Here is a 25,391-nt window from a genome sequence, read left to right on the forward strand (position 1 = left end):
TAATATATACAGTATGATGCAAAAGTATGGAATAAATCCGTTACCTCAGAAACACACGACTTAAAAAAAACTTAAAACACGTCTCAATTTTAATTTTTGAGTAGACATCAATTGCGATAAGGATAAGAAGTACCTCATTGTTAGTTACTTTTTCTACCCATGGAATTCTGAGTATCCGATTTTTTTAGTAAAATTGTGGAATTATTTCCCATCAAAACTAGTTAATTGCAAAAATGCCACAAGAAAATAGCTTCAGAACTGTAACGTTACAAACGTCACTACTTTGTTATTTTAATTGTAAATAATTATTTTACTTTATTTTATTTAATATTTCATTAACAATAATTTTCTTCTATTTGTTTTACCAGTTTCTTCGTTAAAAACTCGTTGGCGCCCTCTTTTATTATCCTCTTTTATTATCTTCTATTTAATATATATCGTAATTAAAGAGAGATATCGTAACACCATCAAATCCGTTAAAACATATCCAGGAGCAGATGTCACATCAGACCATAACCCACTAATCGCTAATGTCACGCTTAAGCTTAAACGTATTAGAAAACCCCAAAGAACTCCAAATATAGATGTTAGAAAACTGAAAGAAGATTCGAAACTGGTTTCTTAACTAGTAAACAGTGTTTCCGATTAGCTCTTAGTTTTTATCAAAATTAAGGTGGTTTTACTTGTTAGAAAATTATCAAAGTTGGTATAATAGTGTATTATATAGTGCTTAATCCGATTTTGGGATCAAACTGTAAGTTAGATCATCTTTATTACTATTTTTTAATCAACAAACAGTAAACAACGGTTATAAATACCAGTAACGAGGTAATTAAGTAGCTTAATTACTAATGAACCTGTCCAAGCACAAGGGCCGTAATCAGGCAACATACGCCCAATATGCAGGAAATTTCAGAGGAGAGATCTTCTGAACTTCAAAATTCTCAAGATGTCATTAATCCATCCAATCAATCAAAATTATATTCAACCGCTCTGACTCAACCTAACAAAAAATTCGCAAGCAAAAACCAAGCCATTTTATTCAATTCACTTCCAAATACAAAAATTGAAGATTATTTAAATGCCATAGCAACTAAAGTCGATCCCAATAAAATTCTCGCCATTTCCAGGATTGTAAACGATCGTATTTGCGTATATTTTACTACTGAAGAAACAGTCACCGAATTTTTAAGAACAGATAATGGAACAATAGTAATCAATCAGGAACGTATCCAAGCCAGGAAGTTAGTCATACCAAGCGAAAAACTGATAATTTCTAATGTCCCCCCATCAATACCTCACAGTATTATAGAGACTCAACTACAAAATTTTGCAATTCATCAAATAACTCCATTGGATTTTCTAAGAATAGGTACAACTAACTGTTTATTTAAGCATATCTTGAGTTTCCGACGCTATACTTACATTTCTCCTAAAAATCTGGAAAATATCCCTGAGTCTATATTAATTAACTATGAACAAATCAATTATCGAATTTATTTTTCACTTGAAAAACAGTCTTGTTACATTTGTAAAGAACAAGGTCATCTAGCCTCTCAGTGCAAAAAAAATACAAACACTCAAACATCTATCGAAAATTCATCACCTACTGCTCAACCAAATTATATCCAAAATTGCCACCCTATCATAACAGATGCTCAGCCAACTATCCATCCTTCACAATCTTCGCAACAATCCACCAGTCCACAATCAAAAGAAACAACCAATACTTCTCTATTTGATTCAAATCCCATTCAAACACCTATCCAGCCAGATAATGTTGAAATGAATAATCACAGCCAAAATCAACCTCCTACACCCTATGACACTCAATCGTCTAAACGAGCGGTGTCAGAAATAACGTCTCCTTCAACATCAGTAGACCAGAACCCATTTAAAGAACCTCTGCGTAAATCTAAGAAAGCAAAAACTATTCCTGAAGATAATAAGACTTTAGCAGAAGATCTTATTAAATGCACTAGTTCTTTTTTCCAAGATAATTCTGACAACGGATATTTAACCCAGGAAGAACTAATTGATTTCTTTGAAAATGCATACGGCTCTGCAGACCCTCTCAGCATTGCAAAAACGTATACAGAAGATATCGAAGGACTACTTAATTTTTTAACTAAAATCCATCCAGCATTAACTCCCAAGTATCTGAAAAGTCGCTGTACAAGATTAAAAACTAAGATTAATAAACAGCTATTATTATCCGCTTTCTCTACTGATCACAGTGAATACAGCAGCGACGCCTCTGCTGAAATTTAATACAACATTCAACTGTATACTGCAATGGAACCTAAATGGGTATTACACCCATTTAGAAGAACTTAAATTAATTATAGCTAAGTTTAAACCATCTGTAATATGCCTACAAGAAACCCACTTCAAAGAAGATAACTGTCATAATTTAAGAAACTATACTCCGTACTATAAGAACAGAATAACTGCTAGCCATGCTAGTGGGGGAGTAGTAATATATGTCCATAACTCATTTAATACCGAAGTAATACGTTTAAGAACTGAGTTGGAGGCAACAGCAGTATCTATAAAAGGCCCCCACAAAGTCAATATATGTAATATTTATTTTCCTCCGAACTTAGACCCGTCCATAAAAGAAATAACTGAACTCTTCAATCAAATTCCAGAACCGCGTATTATATTAGGCGATTTTAATGCCCACAATATACTTTGGGGAGGTAAAAAAACAGATTCCTTGGGACGTAAAATCGAACAAATTGTTACAGATTCTAATATGAATATCCTTAACGATGGAAGAATCACAAGGTTCAATATTTCCACCGGCAATGGATCCCCAATAGATTTATCCCTCTGTGACCCTGTCTTACAACCAACTCTGTCGTGGGATGTGACATCCCATTTGCATGGAAGCGATCATTTTCCTATCCTAATTACGAACAATAACCATATCTCCTCATCAATTCCATCCAATAAATGGTGTCTGAAAAATGCAGATTGGTCTCTATATTCCTCTTTAATTTCACAAAAAATTTCTCAGTTGGTTCAGCCCTTTGATACAGACATTGATATTAACTCCAAAGTACTCCATCTCGTACAGTTTTTAACGTCAATAGCTCACGAGTCCATAGGTTATTCAAAATTTCCAAAAAAACGTGCTCCAGTCCCGTGGTGGAATTCCCACTGCGAAGCAGCAATTAAAGAGTCAAAAAAGGCGTTTTATAAATTAAGAAGGCACCCAACTTTAAATAACAAGCTAGAATTCAAAATATTAAGGGCGTATTGTAGATACACCTTAAAGAAGAGTAAGAGAGAAGCCTGGAAAAATTATGTATCATCTTTAAATTCATCTACCCCGACTTCTGAGGTTTGGCAAATGATAAGCAGAATGTACGGGAAAAAATCATTTAACACCATTCATTACCTAGAACATCATAACCATATTTATTCAACTAAGCAAGAAATAGCCTCCGTACTAGCAAACGTATACCAACAACATAGCAGTGACGAAAATCTATCTACAAGTTTCCTAGCCCATAAAAATAAATTTAATAATGCATGTATAAATCTTGATGACCACAATAATTTACCTCTAAATGCCATATTTACGATGGATGAACTGTTAGAAACTTTAAACAAAGTTAAAGACACTAGCCCAGGGCCTGACAACATCCCTACGACATTTTTAAAAGCTATGCCAACGGAAGGAAAACAATATCTTTTGGATCTTTATAATTTCATTTGGACAAATAATGTTTTCCCCATTGATTGGTACGATTCCATTATTGTACCAGTTCTTAAACAGGGCAAGAATAAATCGGACCCAGAGTCTTACCGACCAATCTCCCTAACATCTAATATGTGCAAAGTACTTGAAAAAATGGCAAGCAACCGACTAATGTGGTACCTAGAAGATCGACAGCTACTTAGCCCTATACAAAGTGGATTTAGAAAGTCCAGATCTACATTAGACAACATAGTGGATATTGAATCTGTAATTCATGAGTCATTTGGATGTGGTCAAGAATGTCTGGCTGTATTTTTTGATATAACGCGTGCATACGATACAATCTGGAGATCAGATATCATAAGAATCCTGTCAAGTTGGTCGATTAAAGGAAATATTATCAAGTTTATTAATAATTTTTTATATAGGCGAAACTTCAAAGTTCGAATAGACAACTTTCTTTCAGACTCTAAAATCCAATTAAACGGTATTCCTCAAGGGTCTACTCTTAGTGTTGCACTTTTCCTTATTGCCATCAATGACATCGCTAAGTCACTTAGCCCATTAGTCAAAGCCCGTCTATTTGCTGATGATCTTGTTATATTCTGTCGTGGTAAAAATATATCAACAATGACGACCCATATACAGCAAGCCATTTACAAACTAGAGAATTGGTCGAATACTACTGGCCTAGAATTTTCACCCACTAACACGAAAGCAATGATCTTCAGTAAAACTCCAAAGAAACAAGTAAATCCACCGAAACTCTTCCTAAAAAATTTACCAATAAAGTATTCAGAATCGATCAACTTCTTGGGAGTAAAACTGGATAGCCGACTATCTTGGCAAGACCACATCCACTCTCTCCGTCTGTCAGTTCAAAACGGCCTTAACTTAATGAAAAGTATCTCTCATAAACAATGGGCTGCCGATTTCCAAACTCTTATGACTGTATACAAAACCCTAATTCGTTCAAAACTAGATTATGCTGCTGTTGCCTACAACTCAGCCAAAGGTTCACTATTGAAAGTGCTAGACACAGTTCATAATTCAGCAATTAGAATTGCACTGGGAGCACACTACACAAGCTCAGTTGAATGTATGTATGTTGAATCAGGCGAACCATCCCTTCAACTCAGGAGAGAATACCTTAGCCTCATGTATGCCTTAAGAGTATCAACTAACCCACATGTACCTGTTTATAAAAACACATTTACAGATAGATTTCCATCGACATTTAATTGTGGGAAAAGATTGGATCCTCCGTTTTATCATCGAGTGAGAGCAACGTTACAGAGCTTAGACACAATAATTCCACACACTTACAATACTTTTAAAGTCAGCCAACACATATTACCATGGACAATTGCTCTCCCTGCTTGTAATACAAACCTATCTGCATTCAAGAAAGGTGACACACCAGCAAAAATCTTCAATCAGAGATTATTAGAGATATTAAATGGTTTTAATGATCACATCCATATTTATACCGATGCATCCAGATCTGCAAATGGAGTAGGAGCGGCTTTCACAACAGATAACTATAACAGTTCCTACCAGCTCCCTCCCCAAACCTCCATATTCTCAGCTGAACTCTTTGCTATCCTCCAGTCATTAAAGTTTGTTAACACACATGACATCAAATTCTCAATAATCATTAGCGATTCCCTAAGTGCATTAACGGCCTTGAGGCGGGTATACCCCAAACATCCTATCCTCCTCTTAATTAAGGCGGAACTCTTGATATGCCAACAAAATCAAAGATTAGTTCAGTTCCTCTGGGTACCATCACATTGCGAGATAAGTGGAAATGATAAAGCTGACACATTAGCAAAAAATGCGAGTGAGAATCCCTTAACAGACATCATAACTACTTGCGTTCATACTGATCTAAAGCAATATTTTAAAAACAAGATCATGACAAAATGGCAAACAAATTGGAACGAATCAAACTCTACATTAAGAACAATCAAACAAAGTATATCACCGTCGAAACATCCTACAAAGAGAAGAGACCAAGTGCTCATGTCCAGATTGCGACTTGGTCATACGAAGATCACCCACGACTTTTTATTAAAGAAGGAAGCCCCTCCGATGTGTTATGTGTGTGATAGTGAACTAACAGTGCAACATATAATAATAGACTGTCCCCTCTACGTTATAGAACGGCAACATCAACAGTTACCAACTACAATTAAAGATTGTTTAAGTGAAAGTAATTCATGTAAGACTCTTAATTTTTTACGTACTATAGGACTCATTAACCAAATTTAATATACCTAAATTTTGTAATTTGATGTAAATACAGTTCATTGCTAATAACCCTTGTGGTTGAAGCAAATTGTAAATAAAAAAAAAACTGAAAGAAGTTGATATAAAAAACAAACTTCGACAGAAAATATACGAAAACCTTGATAAATTAGATACTAACACCTACGAGATAAACCATCAATGGGAAACACTAAAAAATTGCCTACTTGTTCCATGCGAAGAGATATTAAAAGAACCGATAAGAAAGAGAGACAACTGGATGACCGACGAGATACTCGGCATGATGGACCAACGAAGACAAGCCAAGAACAAAGACAATCACAATTACAAAATAATTAACAATGAAATCAGAAAATAGATAAGAGAGACAAAACAAACTTACTATGTATACAAACAAATACGATCTATTCAACCTGCATAAAAAGGTTAAAGAAATGGCCGGGCTGCAAAAAAGAAACCACAACACAACTCTTTTAGACAAAAATGGAAACACTATTATACGACTGACGAAAAGCTAAAACGATGGAAAGAATATATGGAAGAGCTTTTCGACGACGAAAGAGGAAACCTACAAGGCATATCTTTCGAAAACAGAGAAACAAGTGTAGAAATTACAAAGGAAGAAATATTGTATGCACTAAAAAACACCAGTAGCGGAAAAAGCCCGGGGCCAGATCAACTGCCTACTGATATCCTTAAAATAATAGAAAATGAGTACATAGATGTCCTCTTAAAGCTCTTTAATGAAATTTATCAGTTGGGTGACATACCCAACGAATGGTTGACCTCAACATTTATTTGTCTCCCAAAAAAGAAAAATGCTAGAGAATGCACCGACCACCGCACCATAAGCCTGATGTCTGACACACTTAAAATGTTTTTAAAGATCATTCATAAACGCATTTACCAAACACTTGATATGGATATTGAAGAAACCCAATTTGGATTCCGTAGAGGCGTAGGTACCCGTGAAGCTCTCTTTACATTCAACGTACTAATCCAGAGATGCTTGGACGTGAACCAGGATATGTACGTCTGTTTCATAGATTACAAGGCTTTCGATAAAGTCCGCCACAAATAGCTAATGGACGTCCTCAAAGCAAAACAATTACAATACAATGACCTTCGAATTATATCAAATCTATATTATAAACAGCAAGTACACATACGCATTAACGAACACACATCAGAAGAGTTCGAAATTAAAAGAGGAGTGCGACAGGGGTGTGTATTATCACCACTACTATTCAATGCATACTCTGAAGAAATTATGAAAAGAGCTCTTGAGGGAGAAACAGCAGGAATAAAAGTAAATGGAACGCCAATTAACAACATTAGATATGCGGACGATACTATCATAATAGCAGACAACTTTAAAGACCTTCAAAAGCTAATGAACAAGATGAGTATGGAGAAGAATATGGATTATCAATAAACATCAAGAAAACTAAATTTATGAGATTATCAAAAACCCAAAATAATGATGAAATCCTGACAATTAAAGGTAAAACTTTAGAACAAGTAGAAAACTACAACTATCTTGGCACAATAATTAATCACACAAACGATTACTCCAAAGAAATCAAAGTTTAAATAGAGAAAGCAAGAACAAACTTCAATAAAATGAGAAAGGTATTTTGTGCAAGAGAACTGAAATTAGACTTGAGAGTTAGGCTGGCAAGGTGTTATATTTTCTCGACTCTGCTTTACGGGATAGAAGCACGGACACTTAACGCATCGACTACTAAAAAGTTGGAAGCATTTGAACTGTGGGTGTATAGAAGAATCCTGAAGATATCATGGACCGAGCATATAACAAACAACGAAGTCATGAGAAGAGTCAACAAAAGACTGGAAATATTGGAAACCATCAAGACACGAAAGCTGCAGTAGCTGGGGCATGTTATGTGTAATGAGAGATACAACATACTTCAGTTGATTATACAGGGGAAAATCCAGGGCAAGAGAAGTGTAGGAAGGAGACGAATCTCGCGGTTGCGTAACTTGAGGGAATGGTACGGATGCACATCAACCGAACTATTCAGAGCAGCAGCATCTAAGATCAGAATAGCCATGATGATTGCCAATTCTCAAAATGGTGGTGGTAATATTATAAAGCAATTACAGAGCTGATAATAGCTATCTATTTCCAAATGAAATCTTCTCTTGGGGTAAGAATATTCATTATTATTTTTTCTTGTAATCACAGTTCAACATCTAACAGCTATTTCTAATATTTTTTATATCTAACATCCCATCTAAAAGCATGGTTTCTGATATTTTAGTTTTAAATATATCTTTTTAATTTACACATATGCACGTTTAGTAATCAAATTTTAACTATTCTCATCTTAATTCCATTTAATTTGCCCCTTGCCATCTGCTACTCTTTGAATACTTTTTGGCAAAGGGTACCTTTTCTTCTTGATGTCAAAACTTATACACGCATTATTCTTCTAGTTTTTAATAAAGATCACCGTCCTCCCTCTGAGAGCTTCAAGAATCCTCAAATCGCCGGCGATACAAGAACGAGGGACATGTCATCCAGACTGTAACTTCATAGACTGCAACAACCAACACCTGTAGGCCTGGTGTCCCTGAACACCTAAAACCCCGAGCCCGTTGCAGAACCAACAGCAGTACCATTCGACATCAATAAGTTACCATCGAACCAAACACCACAAAGCCATAAGTATAATCTACAAATTGTTAGTTTTTGGCAAGAATTTGAATATATTTGTTAATGCACTTAATAAGTCACATTTTTATTATATTTTTATGAACAATAAACATGATTAGTTAAAAATATTGTTTTGTTTGCTTCCATTCTGAATTTTCATAGTTTATTTCTAAGATTAGGATAAGACGAACACACACACCTTGAGATACTGAGCTAAGCTAAGGGTGTAGCGATGGCTATCTTGGATGATTGAGGTAATATTTTCGAATATTATTTCAATTAGCTGGGGTAGTCCAACGCCTTTTGATTCAGTGAATTTGTACTATACGAGCTCCCTAGTGGGAAAGTTTTGGGGTAGTTCTGAATTTTTTCATTATATATGGATTTTGGGTTGCTGAATCCGAATATGAGGTTTGCGGACAAAATTTCTTGCCGGAACATTGAAAAAATCGCGAAAAAATCGAAAAATTTCAGGTTTTTTCCGCTTTTTTGCTCAAATCTCGAAAACTATTAACTTTTAGTAAATGGTCTGTTAACAGAAATTAAAGTACTTAAAATTATCTACAAATATGACTATTTACTTTTTTTTTAGACGAACCGTTCGGTCTAGAGTGCAAGTTCAAAATTGCCAAGTTTTAACGGTCTCGGCAAAACCCACTTTTTACATTCCAAAACTTTAGTTTTTATTAGAATGCTGTCATTTGATAAATTTCTCCTAGTTTTCTGTACAAATAATAAATGTTAGTTCATAATATGAATACGGTATGTCTCTTCTCACAGCTTCCATGAATCCATTCCATCCTAAAATACCGAGAATGTCTCTGCTTTTCCCTTAGAGCCACAGAAGATCAGGCACAGATGGAGTCACAGTTTCAGTTAGTGTAAACATTCCCTTCGGATCTTGATTTCTGATAAACCTTGAGGTTTTGTCCTTTCACAATGTATTAGTTGAACAGCTCTCTGACTTTCATAAACCTCAGTTGCGGGTTTAGTTTTTAGCCGAGGAATGGATTGGTTAGGAGCTATTGCATGTTTTGGTGCAATACAAGAAATGCCACCAATGACGTAAAAAGTGTGGTATACGTCGATTGTATGTACGTTAAAACTTCCTGTCCCAACGCTGCATATATATGTTTTTGAAAAAGTGGGTCTGTATTCCCAGCCGCCGTATATAATATATACGTTCAAGGTGTTATGGTCTCAATTTACCAAAGCCGAAAATATGCGTTGCTTATAAAATTTTAGACTCATTGGTGTCCCAATGCCGTAGAAATACGTCGTATAGTTGTCAATACATGCAGAGGCGCTTATGGAAATGCTACAAGGAAATGCACAAATAATTGGCATTTACTGAAACTATTCATTTAGTTTTCAAAGACATCAACACACTGAATCACTTTTCAAGGTTTTTAAGCCAAATGTTCACACTCGCGTACTTGTAAATTGTACAGCGCCCTTCTTACAATCGCAATCGCAAAACTCTTGTACTTGCCAAGTAAGCAAATAATTGTGTATTTGCCCAGTACACGATTCGTGTGAGCCAACCTTTACAGAAAGATAGAACATCTGATCATTCGGATTTTGAGCTCCAAGCTAACATACGTTCCTGAAAAAACATTTTCATGTTCTTGAGTCTTTTCCCCGCTTATTAGATTTTTGATAGGATTTCTTATTTTGGGTCACACTGACTATTGATATTTGATTCCAAATATTTTATGGAAGTTATATGTTCTATTATTTGTCCCTTGGCATACAAATGTATTTCTACCTTTGAAAATAGTAAAATTTTATCTAGAGCATCATTACAGTTGCTTTCCTGATGAGAACAAAAGAGTTCGAAATGGTCCATAGAAAGATGGTAATGATCTCTGAATCGAAATTAAATATAATGCCTTTTATCTAGTAAAATTTTAATTTTTGAAATGTTTAGATGTAAACCGAACATTTCGCTATGACGAACTATTGATTACATTTTGTATTTTTTGTGCGTTGCTTGTATTAGGACGGTATTATCAGCGTACCTGATGTCTATGCTGGTCTGGTTCCGTTAATCTTGATTTCACTTTGAACCTTCTCCAATGCTTCTCTGAATATAGACTTTGAATACAGATTAAATAATAACGGTGATACGACGCAACCCTGTCACATTCCCCATTGGATTCGTATATCTTCAGATGTTGTGGGCTCCATTTAAATTTTGCCGTTTGGTGCCATATATAGTCTTGTTCTTTAATTCCAGTTGTTTTCAGAATTTCGATCATCATTTGATGGTTACCACAGTCAAATGCTTTTCGATAATCAATAAAACATGCATATTCATCTACATTCATGTCTCCGCATCGTTCGGTTAACACATTTAATGCAAAATGCAATTGTCACTCATATCTCATCTGGAACTCACACTTCTTGTTAATTCGTGTATGGCTGATTCTGAGAAAAGTTTTAAGGATATGATATATCGGATAATCAACGCATTGTGAGCAATGGTATATTTTTTATAATCATCATTCACTTTACCTATGAGTAACAAATTACCAAAAAATAAAAATTCAGTTGACAGATTGTTTAGTTTCACAAATTTACTCGTTTTAAAATAAATTAATTAAAAAGGTATGTTTATCGCATAACGTTTATTCAGTTAGTATAAATAACAAATGATGTAAAAGATTAATCCACATGAAATATAACTAGTAATATCTATGCCATTAATAATCTCCTATTTACTCCATCAATACCAAACAAGATTATAATAGCAGCTGAATTATTGGGAATTAATATTATGTCTGGTGATTAAAATATTTAATTTAGTTAATGTAACAGTAAGGATAGTTGTATGTAATTTTGTTCAATTTAACGTCAATTTTCTTCTTATTTTACTCCACTCCAGTTATATAGTGAGTAAACTATAGATATAACAAAAGACGAATAAAAAAATGCAAAAAGTCAAAAAAAAACTATGGAAAAACTTGACCTACACTGTAAAAAACTTAGAATGTACACCAAAACATCAGAAAAGAATACAGCAGAGAAGCAAATCTTCCTTTTTCCAAATTTTTAAAAAGTGCTTTTCACATCATCAAATATGATTGTTTTATGGTGATTTATAATTAAAACTTTTCACAATCATCCACAGTTGCCATATCAGAGAACCTATTGTTTATTTTTTTTTTGTATAATATGCTTCTCTTGCATCGTTGTTGAAAAAGTAAAAAAAACTGTAGAAAAACTTGACTTACACTGTAAAAAAACTTACAATATAAAACGGAACAAATTAGTAAAGGATACAGCAGAACAGAAAGGACGAAATAAATAATAAAGAAAGCGACTAGGTAGTGGACTATGGAAGAAGAAGGAGCAATTCAAATAATAAAAGAATTGTGTAAATAAATTGTTTCACATGAACCCGAGAAAGAGTGAAACAAATAAATACGACATAAATTAATTGAAAAAACGAATAGTAACAAGTGAAGTCAAGTGAAATATCACTGACAAAGAAGCAATTTAGTTATACAGGGTAGGCCAAAGAAAAGAGTCCATCCCGATATTTGGCAGTAGTTATTAGATTTTAAGGAAATGCCGAAACAGGTTGATTTTTATTTTTATATTGCAATTTTTTGGGATATATTTCATACTAGTGACGTCATCCATGTGAGCGTATTTTTTTTAAAAGGGAATATAAGTAGTGCGGTAGCTCATTTGAAAGGACGTTTAATTCTCTATTTAGTAATATAAACACTAATATCATTATTTATACAGGGTGACCAAAAAAATATTTGAATTAAATTAATTGACGCAAAAAGAAGAATATATATAATTTATTTAACTCAAAATACATTGTACTGCTGTCAGAAAATAGAAAAAAAAATAACTATTTCACAAACAAACATTTCTTTTCGCTTAAATTAAATCACAAACAGCCTCCTCCTCACTCTCGGCAGGGTGAATCTTTAATTTAAGCGAAAAGCAATGTTTATTTTCTAAATAAACAATTTTACATGGAATCTATTTTCAGTTAAATATATTATATACATTCTTCTTTTTGCGTCAATTAATTTAATTCAACAAATATTTTATGGCCACCCTGCATAAATATTGAAATTAATGTTTATGTTACTGAATAGAGAATTCACCACCATTTCACTGAGCTGCCACACGATCCCTATTCCCATTTAAAAAAATCGTCGATTACGTCATCACGCCCAGATGGATGACGTCACTAGTATAAAATATATATAAAAAAATTGTAATTTAAAAATAAAAATGGACCTCTTTCGGCGTTTCTTTAAAATTTAATAACTACAGTAGAACCCGCTTATTAGAGTATCGGTTATAGGAATATCCCGGTTTATGGAATATTAATTTGAGGTCCCGAAACGTTTCCATTTATTCCTTAATAAATTTATTCGTTTATTGAAATACGTATTATTAAAATAATACCGCTTATTAGAATATTTTTCAGGTCGACGAATAAATTTTTACCTACAAGGGCCTCGACGGCGTGTAGTGCTGTTTTATATTAGGGTTGTCAGGTAATAAATATTTTATTAGTTTGTTATGAGTACCAATTCAATCAGTCGTTGACAAATTCACGTTTTCAGGTCATAAAACAATTTCCTTTGTGTACAAACTATACATATTACCACCCACTTGCCTGTTATAAAATTTTTAAGAAACAGTTCGCCCATTCTAGTCGCTTGTAATGTTATAAGATAAGACGTTTTCTGAATGGCCAAACTAATGTAAATTTTTCTAATTTTTATAATTTAGAGCAACAAGTGACTAGTATTTTATGTAATAAAATAACAAGCTAATTACCGACTACTTTTTAAGACTAAATAAGTATAGTCTGTTCGCTAAACTCAGACGCAACTTTCTAGATATTTTAGTCAGTAATTTTGCCAATTTTAGTAAAATTGGCAAAAAATAATTACTGAACAGTTAATAATCACTAAATAGTTAGTAATTTTGCAAATTTTTGCAAAATTGGCAAAAAACAAAAAAATTATCGACTAAAATATCTAGCCAGTTGCGTCTGAGTTTAGCGAACCGACTATAATTTTCTTATATGTATTTTAATAAGAAATAAGAAAAAGAATACATTCACATAAAACGTGCAATAATAAGGTTCTGAAACTACTTTTTTTGGCATGTCTAATAAATATTATGTTAATATGGGAGTAACCACAACTTTTGAACGTACGGCCAGGATAAAGTACCATACAATTTGTAGGACAATGTGGGTGTTAAATTATCTAAATATTAACTAATCAACCGAAAAAAGTCAAATGGTTATCAATTATTTTTCATGACCTCGTTAAAGATTAAAGATACCTGTTGGAAAGGGGGACTCTTTGATAAAATCTTGCGTTTTGTGGGACAAATTTTTCTTGGTTAATTGAGATAATTATCTTCAGGATTAACAAAAAAATCCCAGTTAGTAATAAATTTTTGAGAATCGTCAAATCAACATATTTCACCCCTGCTGTCCCTCTTAGCTGCCAGAAACAAAAATGGTTGTAAGGACAAAAGTTGGACGTCTTGTCAAAATGAAGCTACTCACGAAAAATCGAAAAATTAGCTTGTTAGTAATAAATGGTGAAAACGGACCTGGGATCCCGGACTACTACTTTTAATAATTAAAAAATATTTATTTTTAAGACAAAATTAGGAACGTGTGTTAATAATTGATTTTAATCAATAGGTATTATTATTATTATTTAATATACAAATATTTTATCGATATTGATTATTTAATTATTAATGACTCTTTTATTATAGGAAATGTGAGATTTGCAAGTAATGGCTCTTAAATTGTAAGCTCATATTATTAAGGATAACTATCCGTCAAAGCGAGTTGAAGAAAAAACAGCAGGTTGCAATTTCGTGGATTTCTTAAGATGGTCGTGACGGAAATTTATAGTCGAAAAGTTTTAATTTGGGCGGTTTGAGACGGTGTGAAAATTTCGTAATAAATTATATAAACATAATAATACACTCACCGGCACGAAAAACGGGCACCCCAAAAAATGGGTAATTTTTGATAGCTCGTATCTCCTAAACCTGTTGTCCAATTTAAGTAATTTTTTTAATGTTTTATAGCTTTATTCTTTAACAATACCGCTAAAATAATATTGTTGATAGACAGGTAAATTTTCATTGTATACCGGGTGTACCAATCAAACTGGGTTTTTTTTTTCTCAATTTTCACAACACCCTGTGGAATATTTTAGCCTTTATAAAATATTGAAAATTAAAACCCAACTAGAGCTCCAGGTTTTAGTAACATTCTGTTTTTTATTTATTCGCTTGTGTTGGATAATAAAAAAGTTAGGGACTTTAACAACTAGCCATGTTCTTTATCAATACAGGGTGTTTCTAAATAAGAGCGACAATATTTAAGGAGTAATTCTGCATGAAACAATAATGGCCGTTTGCTTGATAAACCTACGTCCGCAAATGCTTCGTTTCCGAGATACGGGATGTTGAATTTTTTTTTACAAACTAACGATTTATTTATTGCTCTAAAACCGGTGGAGATATGCAAATGAAATTTGATAGGTTTTAAGAGGTACTTATTGCGCATTTTTTGACATACAATTAAAAATTTTATATTTACCATTGGCGTGCATGCGGGTAATGTGACCGGGTAATATGACCCGTATGCACGCCAATGGTGAATATAAATTCTCAATTGTATGTCAAAAATTGCGGAATAACTACCGCTTAAAACCTACCAAATTTAATTTGCATATCTTAACCGGTTTTAGAGCAATAAATAAATCGTCAGTTTGTAAGACAAAATTCAACATCCCGTATCTCGGAAACGAAGCAGTTGCGGACATAGGTTTATAAAGCAAACGGTCATTATTTATTCATGTAGAATTACCCCTTAAAGTTTGTCGCACTTATTTAGAAACACCCTGTATTGATAAAGAACATTGCTAGTTGTTAAAGTCCTTAACTTTTTTATTATCCAACACAAGCGAATGAATAAAAAAACAGAATGTTAGGAAAACCTAGGGCTATAGTTGGGATTTAATTTTAATATTTTACAAAGGCTAGAATATTCCACAGGGTGTTGTGAAAATTGAGAAAAAATTCCAGTTTGATTGGTACACCCGGTATACAATGAAAATTTAACTGTCTAGCAACAATATTATTACAGCGATATTGTTACAGAATAAGGCTATAACATATTAAATGAATTACTTAAATCGGACAACAAGTTTAGGAGCTACGAGACATCAAAATTGACGCATTTTTTAGGGTGCCCGTTTTTCGTGCCGGTGAGATATATGTACGTCTGACTGGAACATAAGTGAAAAACACGAGGAAATTTTGAGGAATAGGCGTCTCGGACCTCCGTGTTACTTTCCTAACTATAATTTTAAAATTTTCTTCTACTTATGCGGATGAGCAGTCAAACCATCTTCTCAGGTCCCTCAGCCACCAGTTCTGGCATCTTCCTACTGCAGCGTTTCTCATACTTTTACCATTTGCGACCCAATTTTCCATAATTATTTTCATGCCCCCCCCCCCCTCGTACAGTAACAAAATATATCATATGCAATAACAGTGTACCTTAAGCATTTTGACAAAAAATTCAACACCGATTCGGAACAGATTGTCTCTTTTCGCGGGAAATTCCGAGTTATTTTGAACATTCTCGATCTTCTGCCTACATCTACATCTTCTCAGTTCTAACTCTGACCAACCAGTCTTTGTCTTAGTCGAGTCAGTTCAGTCAGTCTTTCTGTAACTGTTAAATTTATTGTGGATGTGTACATATTATGTTCTAGTTACACCCTGTTTCGGTCAACTTTTTTTGCAGAACAAGCCCAAAGAAGTCACTAATTTACATTAAATTTTTTGATAATTAGTATTAATTAGTATTAATTTAGTATTAATTAGTATTAATTTAGTATTCAATGCTCTTTAATTATAGCTCCTTGTCAGTGTTCATGGGTATTTTATTTTGTCAGAATTTTGTTTTGCTTTGCTTTTAGTAAATTAGTCAATGTTGGTGTTTTTTTATATACTCACGCCCCCCATTACTAAAAACGCGCCCCCCTAAGGGGGCGCGCCCCACAGGTTGAGAATCACTGTCCTACTGATCTTTTGCCCTGTACATTACCTTCCAATATTATTTGAAGTAGCTCATATCTTTCCTTTCTCAACACATGGCCCAAGTATTGTATTTTTCTTTCTTGGATTATTCTTAGTAATTCTTTTTGTTTGTTCATGAGCCGAAGTACCTCATTATTAGAAACCTTTTGTTCCCATGGAATTCTCAGCATCCGTCTGTATGCACACATCTCAAAGGCATCTATTCTCTTTTCTGTTTCAGAGTCCATTGTCCAACTTTCACAGCCATATAGCAAGACAGAAAACACATAACATCTGATAATTCGAATTTTGAGCTCCAGACTAAGGTCCGATCTTGTAAAAAATGGTTCCATGTTCATGAGTGTTTTTCTCGCTTGTTCGATTCTTGATAGAATTTCTTTTTTTGGGTTACACTGGCTATTGACATTTGCTCCCGAATATCTGTCTGAATAGTATCTGTCTACACAAAATTATATATCTATATTTCCGTGTAATTGTAGAGCACCCTATCTTACATTATCAGCTCATATTATACATACACCCATTATATCTATACGCTTGAAGATCTCTGTTCATTTTAATCCATATTTTTTTATGAATCTACAGTATAATATTTAGTATCAATTGACAAACATTTAGATTCGTTCAAATACTATATAGAGCTGATAATCCATTCACTATTTTATGGACATAGCTTTTTAATGGATTACTCGTTTACAGTTAGGAATTAAACGTTTATCATTTGGAATGATTTGTAATATTTTGCCAACTAAACGACTATCATTAAATTGTATATTATGTCTGTTTTCAGTGCTTTAATATTCTGGAAAATATTAGAGATAAAAATCTATATTTTTGGTACTAATAGCAACTAATTGTATTGAGATTTTACAGTTTTTTATTATTATACTTTGTTTTAAGGCTATGGGTACATAATTCGCAAATATTTTAAGACTATCCCTACCTTTTCTGTCTTTACATGGTAAAATACGTGTAGTAAAATTCACCCTGGTATGGATATGTACATAGTACTAGAATGTCATTCTACTTGACAATGTCATAACTAGCTTAAAGAGATGGCTTTTGAATGTTATTGGATAACTGTTATTTTTTGTATAATTGCAAATTATTAATTCAGTTAATAAATGTGATAATTTTTTCACTAGCTATGTATTCAGTGATTGTAATAATTTATATGTACCTACAACAAAAACTAATACTCAATCGAGAAAAGAGGAAAAGTGTTGTGATTTTTTAATAATATATTGTTACTATGGAACGCTTTCAATTTTGAACATCTTTAACAACAAAATACTTGGATCACAGAATATATCTTAATGTATTCTCTGCTTCTATCTTCCATAAATAATACACAATAAATAACTTTTTATAAAGTTCACCTCTTAAATCAATTATTTATCAAATACACTTATATTGGGACCGTGCAAGTTCGGCAAAGCGACCCCTATTTCTACGCTCTGTACTTTTATTCGCGTTTTTAATTATATTGGCCAATTATATTAGTCTGGTTACTGGATAATTGTCAAGGCCATATCCAAAAAAATAATAAGAAAAAATAAGATTCAGGTTATGTTATGAAAACATAAACAATTGTATGTAGTAAATAAAATTAGTTATTAAAATGCAGTTCTGCAAGCAAAATACAATTAATTAAATGTACCTTTATATAATAATTGCATATTATATCAATATTGTGGAGCAATATATAATTTTTCTGCTTCAATGACAGAAGGTATGAAATATACGTCAATTTGACAATTTCAATTGACAATATGAATTATTTAAGATAGTTGCAATATTTCTCCACGACTTGCGCACGGTCGTTTCTCGTCTCCCTTCCAAGTACTTGCACACCGCGAATAGGCCTTTTCATGACCATTTTTCAGTGCGTAACAGTTTTTCGATTTCTCTCTAACGCATTACATTGTATGTGACAGAAAAAGAGGCACGTCGGTGATTACAGACATTTATAACATTTCTTCTAGTTATTCTAGTTGTCGATGGATAGCGCCATAATCAAAAAAGAATTATTTATTAAATAAAATAATAATATTATCAATATAATCTGTACAATTTATAAGACTATACAAATCAAAGGAAATACCATTTTATAAATGCAATAGACACAATTGATTTGTTTTTATTCCAAATTGAAAATAAAATGTGACAACTGTCAGATTTAACTAAAATGTCGTGTTAGAATAAATGTCATAAATGTGTATTATCACGGACTTACCTTTTTTTCTATAACTTGTGATGCACTAAAAAATGGTCATGAAAAGGAGAATATCAATATTATTTTATCAACAACTAAAAATATTCTCGATTCATGTCAAATAATTATTTAAAATTGACACTGATTGTCAGTGTCTGACTGACAATATTCTATTCGACTAAGTGCGTTGTATGACAAAGATAGATTTGGAGAATATTACAACGGACATTGTGTTCATTTTTTTCGAATCCTGAAAAAACCAATAAATCTTTTTGAAAAATCTAAACGCAGAATGAAAGACTAAATTATTACCGAGGGCCGAAAGTCACTTAGAATAAATAAAAAGTTTATTTTGAATGAGATATTTGAAATTAAAAATAACACTAAATTTTCTCTTAGTTTTTCACCCCTGTAACTTATTAAAATAAACATTATAGAAGTTCTCAGGGACTTTCGGCCCTCGCTCATAATGTAATATTTCATTCGGCATTTAAATTTTTTAAAAATACTTATTAGTTTTCTCAGGATCCGAAAAAAATTAATCCCCATTAGAATAGCATTGCAGCCGAAAAAACGTACCGATCCTCTTAAACTAGGAGGAATAATTTAATAATTTACTGCGCCTTAAGGCTTGTTTGTAATTCGTCCAACCTCAGGCAAGTTTAATCCACTATTATGAAATTTTGACACTACATATTGACATTTTGAAACGAATGACATTTCATAGGTTAATAAGTTATATCCGCGATTTTTTATGTTTTCTACGTTATTCCTTTAATTTTTAGATTTTTAGTCTGCTTTTATATAAAAAACAGTTGTTTTTAGACCTCTTTAGCGACTAATTAGTATAATATAATATTTTTCTATTCTCATACTGTAATATATTAATTATGATTTGACTACGTGTATCATAATGAACTTCATTATGATATAGATTTTTAACCAATATAATCGCGTATGTCATTCGCGATGAAGGTGGCACACGCGCAGTGACCAATGCCGAGTCAAATACATACGCTTAGGCAGTTCTCAATATGTAAACAAACTGTCAAACTGACAAACTACTTAATTCGTTTGCGTTACAAAATTAATAAATATGAATATATTTTTGTTGTGAATGATCATAGAAAAAATCGTGTATACAACTTGCATTTAATTATCATTATGAAGCTCGTACTCTATACGAAACCCGCCGCTAGGCGGCTCGTTTCAAATTCCTCATACTCGTTTCATAATGACCATCATTAAATGCTCGTTGCATCATATACTATTATGGATTACCGTCGAAGACCGACATGATCAACCAAAAAAGGTGATTTTGGTGATTTTTGTAGTGACATTATTGGATGTGAATCTGTCTTTAAGTTTACTCCTCCTGGTTTTGAAAACGGTATAATAGCAAAAAGTTTCTGATAACTGAAAAAAGTTGTGTAATAAAAAACCTGTTAATCTAGCCGTCGATAAAACACAAAATTAAATAGATGGTTCTGAAGATATTTCTTTATGGCATTTTTGTAATTAACTAAATTCTAATTGGGAAATAAGCTACAATTTAACTCGAAAAAATAATTTTATTAATGTTTCGACTTCCAATTCGGACGCCGTTTTCAAAAAACAAAATATTAATGTAATTAATTAAATCATTAATTATTTTGTATTTTGACAACGACGTTCGAATTGAAAGTCGAAACGTTAATAAAATTATTTTATCTACTCTATCTCATATTATGTCATATTATGTATAAGTTTTTAGTTTGTGAAAACTGTCATTATAGATAGCAGTGAGTGAAGGATTTATAGTGTGCGTGAAGAAACAATGTATTTTAAATGGGATTTACTTTTTCGCACTGTTTTTTGGCGCACTTTCATATAATCAAATATCCTCAAGTTTGGCGTTGTCATGGTGATGACATGTGAGCAATAAATTACAACAAAAGTTTTCATAGTTTTGTGGTTTGAAAGAAGTTAGAATTTTTAAATCTCAAAGTTCTAAAAATTGTAGAATAGAAATGAATTTCATTGACGAAGAGTTACAGTTTTTTATTTGTTTATCGTAGATAAAATATTGTATGAAACTGTGCGTGAAGTACTTTTTGCGAACTTACGCGATGTATAGCACTCGCTCCGCTGTCCCTCGTGCTCTGAACATCGCGTGCGTTCGCAAAAAGCATATTTCACGAACTGTTTCATAATTAACTATTTTTAAGTTAAATTGTGGTTTATGTGCCAATAATTAGAATAGCTTTGGGCGCATCTATCTAATTTATTGATTGTTTACATCTACATACACCAAATAAGCTGAGAGTCCATTGAAATTCACCTATAACCCGAAAAGTGAAACATCACAGTTTGTTGTTACATTTATTATCGATATGTACTACACATACGTAATACCCTGAGGGACGCTGAAAACAACACTGACAAATTACATGCTCGCCATATTAGATAAAAAGATATCTATGTACCATCATTTGGTATGAGGTATGAATGGTATGATGGTACGAACGCTAAAGTCTCTATGCAGCAGAAAATCTCGTTAATTTAATACAAAAAATAAACATATCAAAAAGTTCTACTCGAGAAGTGGGTGCTTCATTTTTTATTAAACAAATGAACTACGAAGTTTGATGTTTTTTTAAATAACTCCGAAAATATAAATTTTAGAAAAAAACTGACTTGACCATTAAAAAAATCAGAAAATTTTACAAAAAAACCTTACATAAAGAATTTTCTTAAATTAAATCTGTACCTTCTATAATTTTTTATTTATAACGCTAAAGTCACCCTTCTGACAAACATTGGCGCACTGTAAACTAGCGTACGGCGAAGTGTACGGTTGAGTTATTTTAATGTAATTCTTTAACTAATAGATCAAATAAAATTCTACAAATTGAACCTAAAAGAAGAATCATTAAGCTATCTTATGGTTATAATAAAAAGAAATAAAATGTATGGGCATAAGTACGGTGGGGGCGGAAAGTGAGCCTTACATGAATTTTGTTTAAAAATGCTTTAAAAATGTGTAACTAATACAATTTTTCTTAAAAAACCCTCAATTTTGCACAACTTAACTTTCAAGCATCCTAATAAATTATGTTTTATTTAAAAAAAATCTCAAAAATTTAATTCAAATGATATGACGTTTTAAAAAATGTAATTTTTGAAATCTTCGTAGTTTTATAGAATTACCACCAATTTAAGACGGTATTACTCAAGTTTGAACAGATCTATTACAGATCTATAAGTGCTTTTTTAAAACTTAGGATGTAATCTTTAAAATGCAATGAATTATTTTATTTTAGAAATGAAATCGACTATTTCTTGTTGAGAAAATTAAGAAAGATAACAAAAATGTAATACAAAAACCGAAAATTACCAGCTAAAAAAATGTTTATATAAAGTGATCAAAACTTTTTTCTGGAAAACTTACCTAAAATACATTTAATAATAAACTTCAACAATAATAAATGTTCAGCAAAAAAAATTTTTTAGCTCTTATACAGTATGTCTGCGTAACTTGGAACCTATTGATAACTTTTTATTATCAGTTTTACGAAAAAAAGTTATTCTTATTCTTATTCTTAAAGTCTGCATCGTATATAATCAAAGATGCAATCATCAAATATCAAATTTAATGAATTTTATAGGAGGTATATATAATGTCAAAAATATGAATTTCACTCAAGAGTAAAATATCGTTAAATTTCACAATATCGAAAATTGTTATTAAGAAAAGTTGTTTGGAATTAAAAAATTTGTTTTAGTGTTTAATTACATCCTTCTAATTAAAATATTGTGAATAATAAAGGCCCTTAACTCTTAAGAAAAATTCATATTTTTTACATACCTCGTATAAAATTAAAAAAGTTTAATACCTGATGGTTGTATCTTAGATATTAGACCAGGGAGATCATTTCATGAAGAATAAGTTTTTTTCGTAAAAGTGATAATAAAATAGTTATCATAATTGTAATAAAATGATGATGAGTATCCGTAATTTGAAAAAAAAAATTGAAAAAATTTTTTTAGATCAGGATAATGTAATTGTATATTTAAACATAGTTTTTAATTTCGAACAACTTTTCCTAATAGCATTTTTTGATATTCTGAAATAGAAAGGTACTTTACTCTTTAACGAAATTCATATTTTTGACATAACTCGTACAAAATTGATAAAATTTGATATCTGGTGGTTGAGTTTTAGATTTTTGACTATCCAGAGCATTTTATGAAGAATAACTTTTTTTCGTAAATTTGATAATAAATAGTTTTCCATGTGGTTCCTAGTTACGCAGACATACTGTATAAGAGCTTCTGTATAAGAATTTTCAAATTGCAATGCCATATTCGGATTCAGTATAATCAAAAACAAAATAGAAACATATTTGATCAAAGTTAAATTATGAATTTAACGATATTTTTAAAATTATTAATACAAAACAATTGTTATTGTTTAAACAATTAATAAACAATTAGCGGCCAAATCCGCGAGTAGAACATTTTACTTTAACATGTATATAAACTAACAAAAAAAGTTTTAGAAAAATATAAGCTTGTTTGAATTTTTCCGAAACAATGCATATTTTCATTCTAATTGCACTAAAAATTGTTCCAAAATATAAGATTTAATGATTATATTACTTACCAATTAAAAACTATTTTTTTAATTTATTACCTGAAACAAAACAAAGACATTAGGTAATTGCAACGTGAATTTTAAAATTAGTTAAATTAAATAAACCATAAAGTTAGACAAATTAATAGGACAAAGAAAATATTAGCGGAACTTATCTCTCCGTGTAGCACCTTATAATTTTTTGCCATCACAAAAAATACTATTAGTCCATTCTTTCACGGTTTTTGCTTTAAATTTTAAAGAACCGCTTGGATTGACATGAAATTTGGCATACGTGTAGCTTACATGTCAAATAAAAAAAGTGATATTGTGCCGATGTGTGCTTTTGCCCTGGGGGTGACTTTCACCCCCTCTTGGGGGTAAAAAAATATATGTCCAAAATAAGTCAGGAAATGGGTAAACTGACTAATTTTAAGTAACTTTTGTTCTATAGAGCTTTTTCGCCAAGTCAACACTTTTCGAGTTATTTGCGAGTGAATATGTTCATTTTTCAACAAAATAACCACAATTTCAGACGGTTTTTTGCAAATAACTCAAAAAGTAAGTATTTTGTCGAAAAAATGTTCTTAGCGAAAATATAGCCTATAAAAAAGTAAAAAAAGTGGTGTACACGTTAGGTCTCTGGATCTCGTAGAACCAGAGTTATAGCCAATGAAAAATAGATTAATATTCACCAAATTTCAAATAGAATGCTTCGACGTGAAATATCCAAAAAATTAAGCACTTTTTGGGAAAAACCCATTATAACTTTTTTAAAGTGTTTAAAAAAGCTTTATTTTTGTTTTTACAAAAAGTTTCTAGCATTAAATTTAAGCAAGTTACGCTCAAAATAAAGTTGGTCCCATTTGTTTTTGCAAAAAAAAAACCGGGAAGACCACCCCCTAATTAGCAACTTAAATGAAATTAATCGTTACCGCTCCACAACTTATTTTACTTATATTGTGTTTATATGATCTGTAAGTTTCATCGATTTACAGTGCTTATTTTTGAAAAATATGCTTTTTTTCAAAATACCTTAAAAATTGTTAGATATACCAAAAATCTCGAAAGACAAAAAAGTCAGATTTGCTTTTCTGAATAGCATGTATTTTTTGTTTTTCTATTAGACAAAAATTGATAGAGATTTGGTGTTTCTAAATTTGCATACATTCGTGATCAGTGACTCGTTCAACCCCTTTTAACTACAGCCCTTTCAATAATCAGGACTCTGAACCGATGAAACTTACACATCATATAAACAACATATACACGAATCAAGAAACTTGTGAAGTCGTAACGATTAAGTTCATTTAAGATACTAATTAGGGGGTGATTTTCTCGATTTTTTTACCAAAACCAAAAGGGACTAACTTTATTTTGAGCGTAACTTGTTTAATTTTGATGCTAGCATTTTTTTATAAAACAAAAATGAAGCTTTTTTTAAACACTTTAAATAAGTTGTAATGAGTTTTCCCCGAAACGTGCTTCATTTTTGGTTATTTCACGTTAAAGTATTCCATTTGGAATTTCACGAATATGAACCTATTTTTCATTAGCTATAACTCTGCTTCTACTAGGTGTAGAGACGTGATATATACACCATTTTTTTTAACTTTTTACAGGATATATTTTGCTAAGAATGTTTTTTCGACAAAATACTTACTATTTGAGTTATTTGCGAAAAACCGTCTAAAAGCGTGGTTACTTTGTTGAAAAAATGAACATATTCACTGCCAAATACATAACTCGAAAAGTATTGACTTAGTGAAAAAGC

General features: G+C 31.9%; 1 protein-coding gene across 2 annotated transcripts in view; it reads right to left on the reverse strand.

Moving 5' to 3' along the window:
- LOC114332128 (putative polypeptide N-acetylgalactosaminyltransferase 9) overlaps nt 1-25,391 on the reverse strand; it is a 602,804-nt gene that overhangs the window by 458,244 nt on the left and 119,169 nt on the right. The window contains exon 2 of one of the 2 annotated variants that reach the window (XM_050646836.1): nt 23,648-23,677. The exons of the other annotated variant lie outside the window; for it this stretch is intronic. The gene's annotated coding sequence lies outside the window, so the exon portion shown is untranslated. The remainder of the gene's footprint in view (nt 1-23,647; nt 23,678-25,391) is intronic. 2 annotated transcript variants of the gene reach the window in all.

This window comes from Diabrotica virgifera, chromosome 3, assembly GCF_917563875.1.
Source record: "Diabrotica virgifera virgifera chromosome 3, PGI_DIABVI_V3a".
Classification (NCBI taxonomy): domain Eukaryota; kingdom Metazoa; phylum Arthropoda; class Insecta; order Coleoptera; family Chrysomelidae; genus Diabrotica; species Diabrotica virgifera.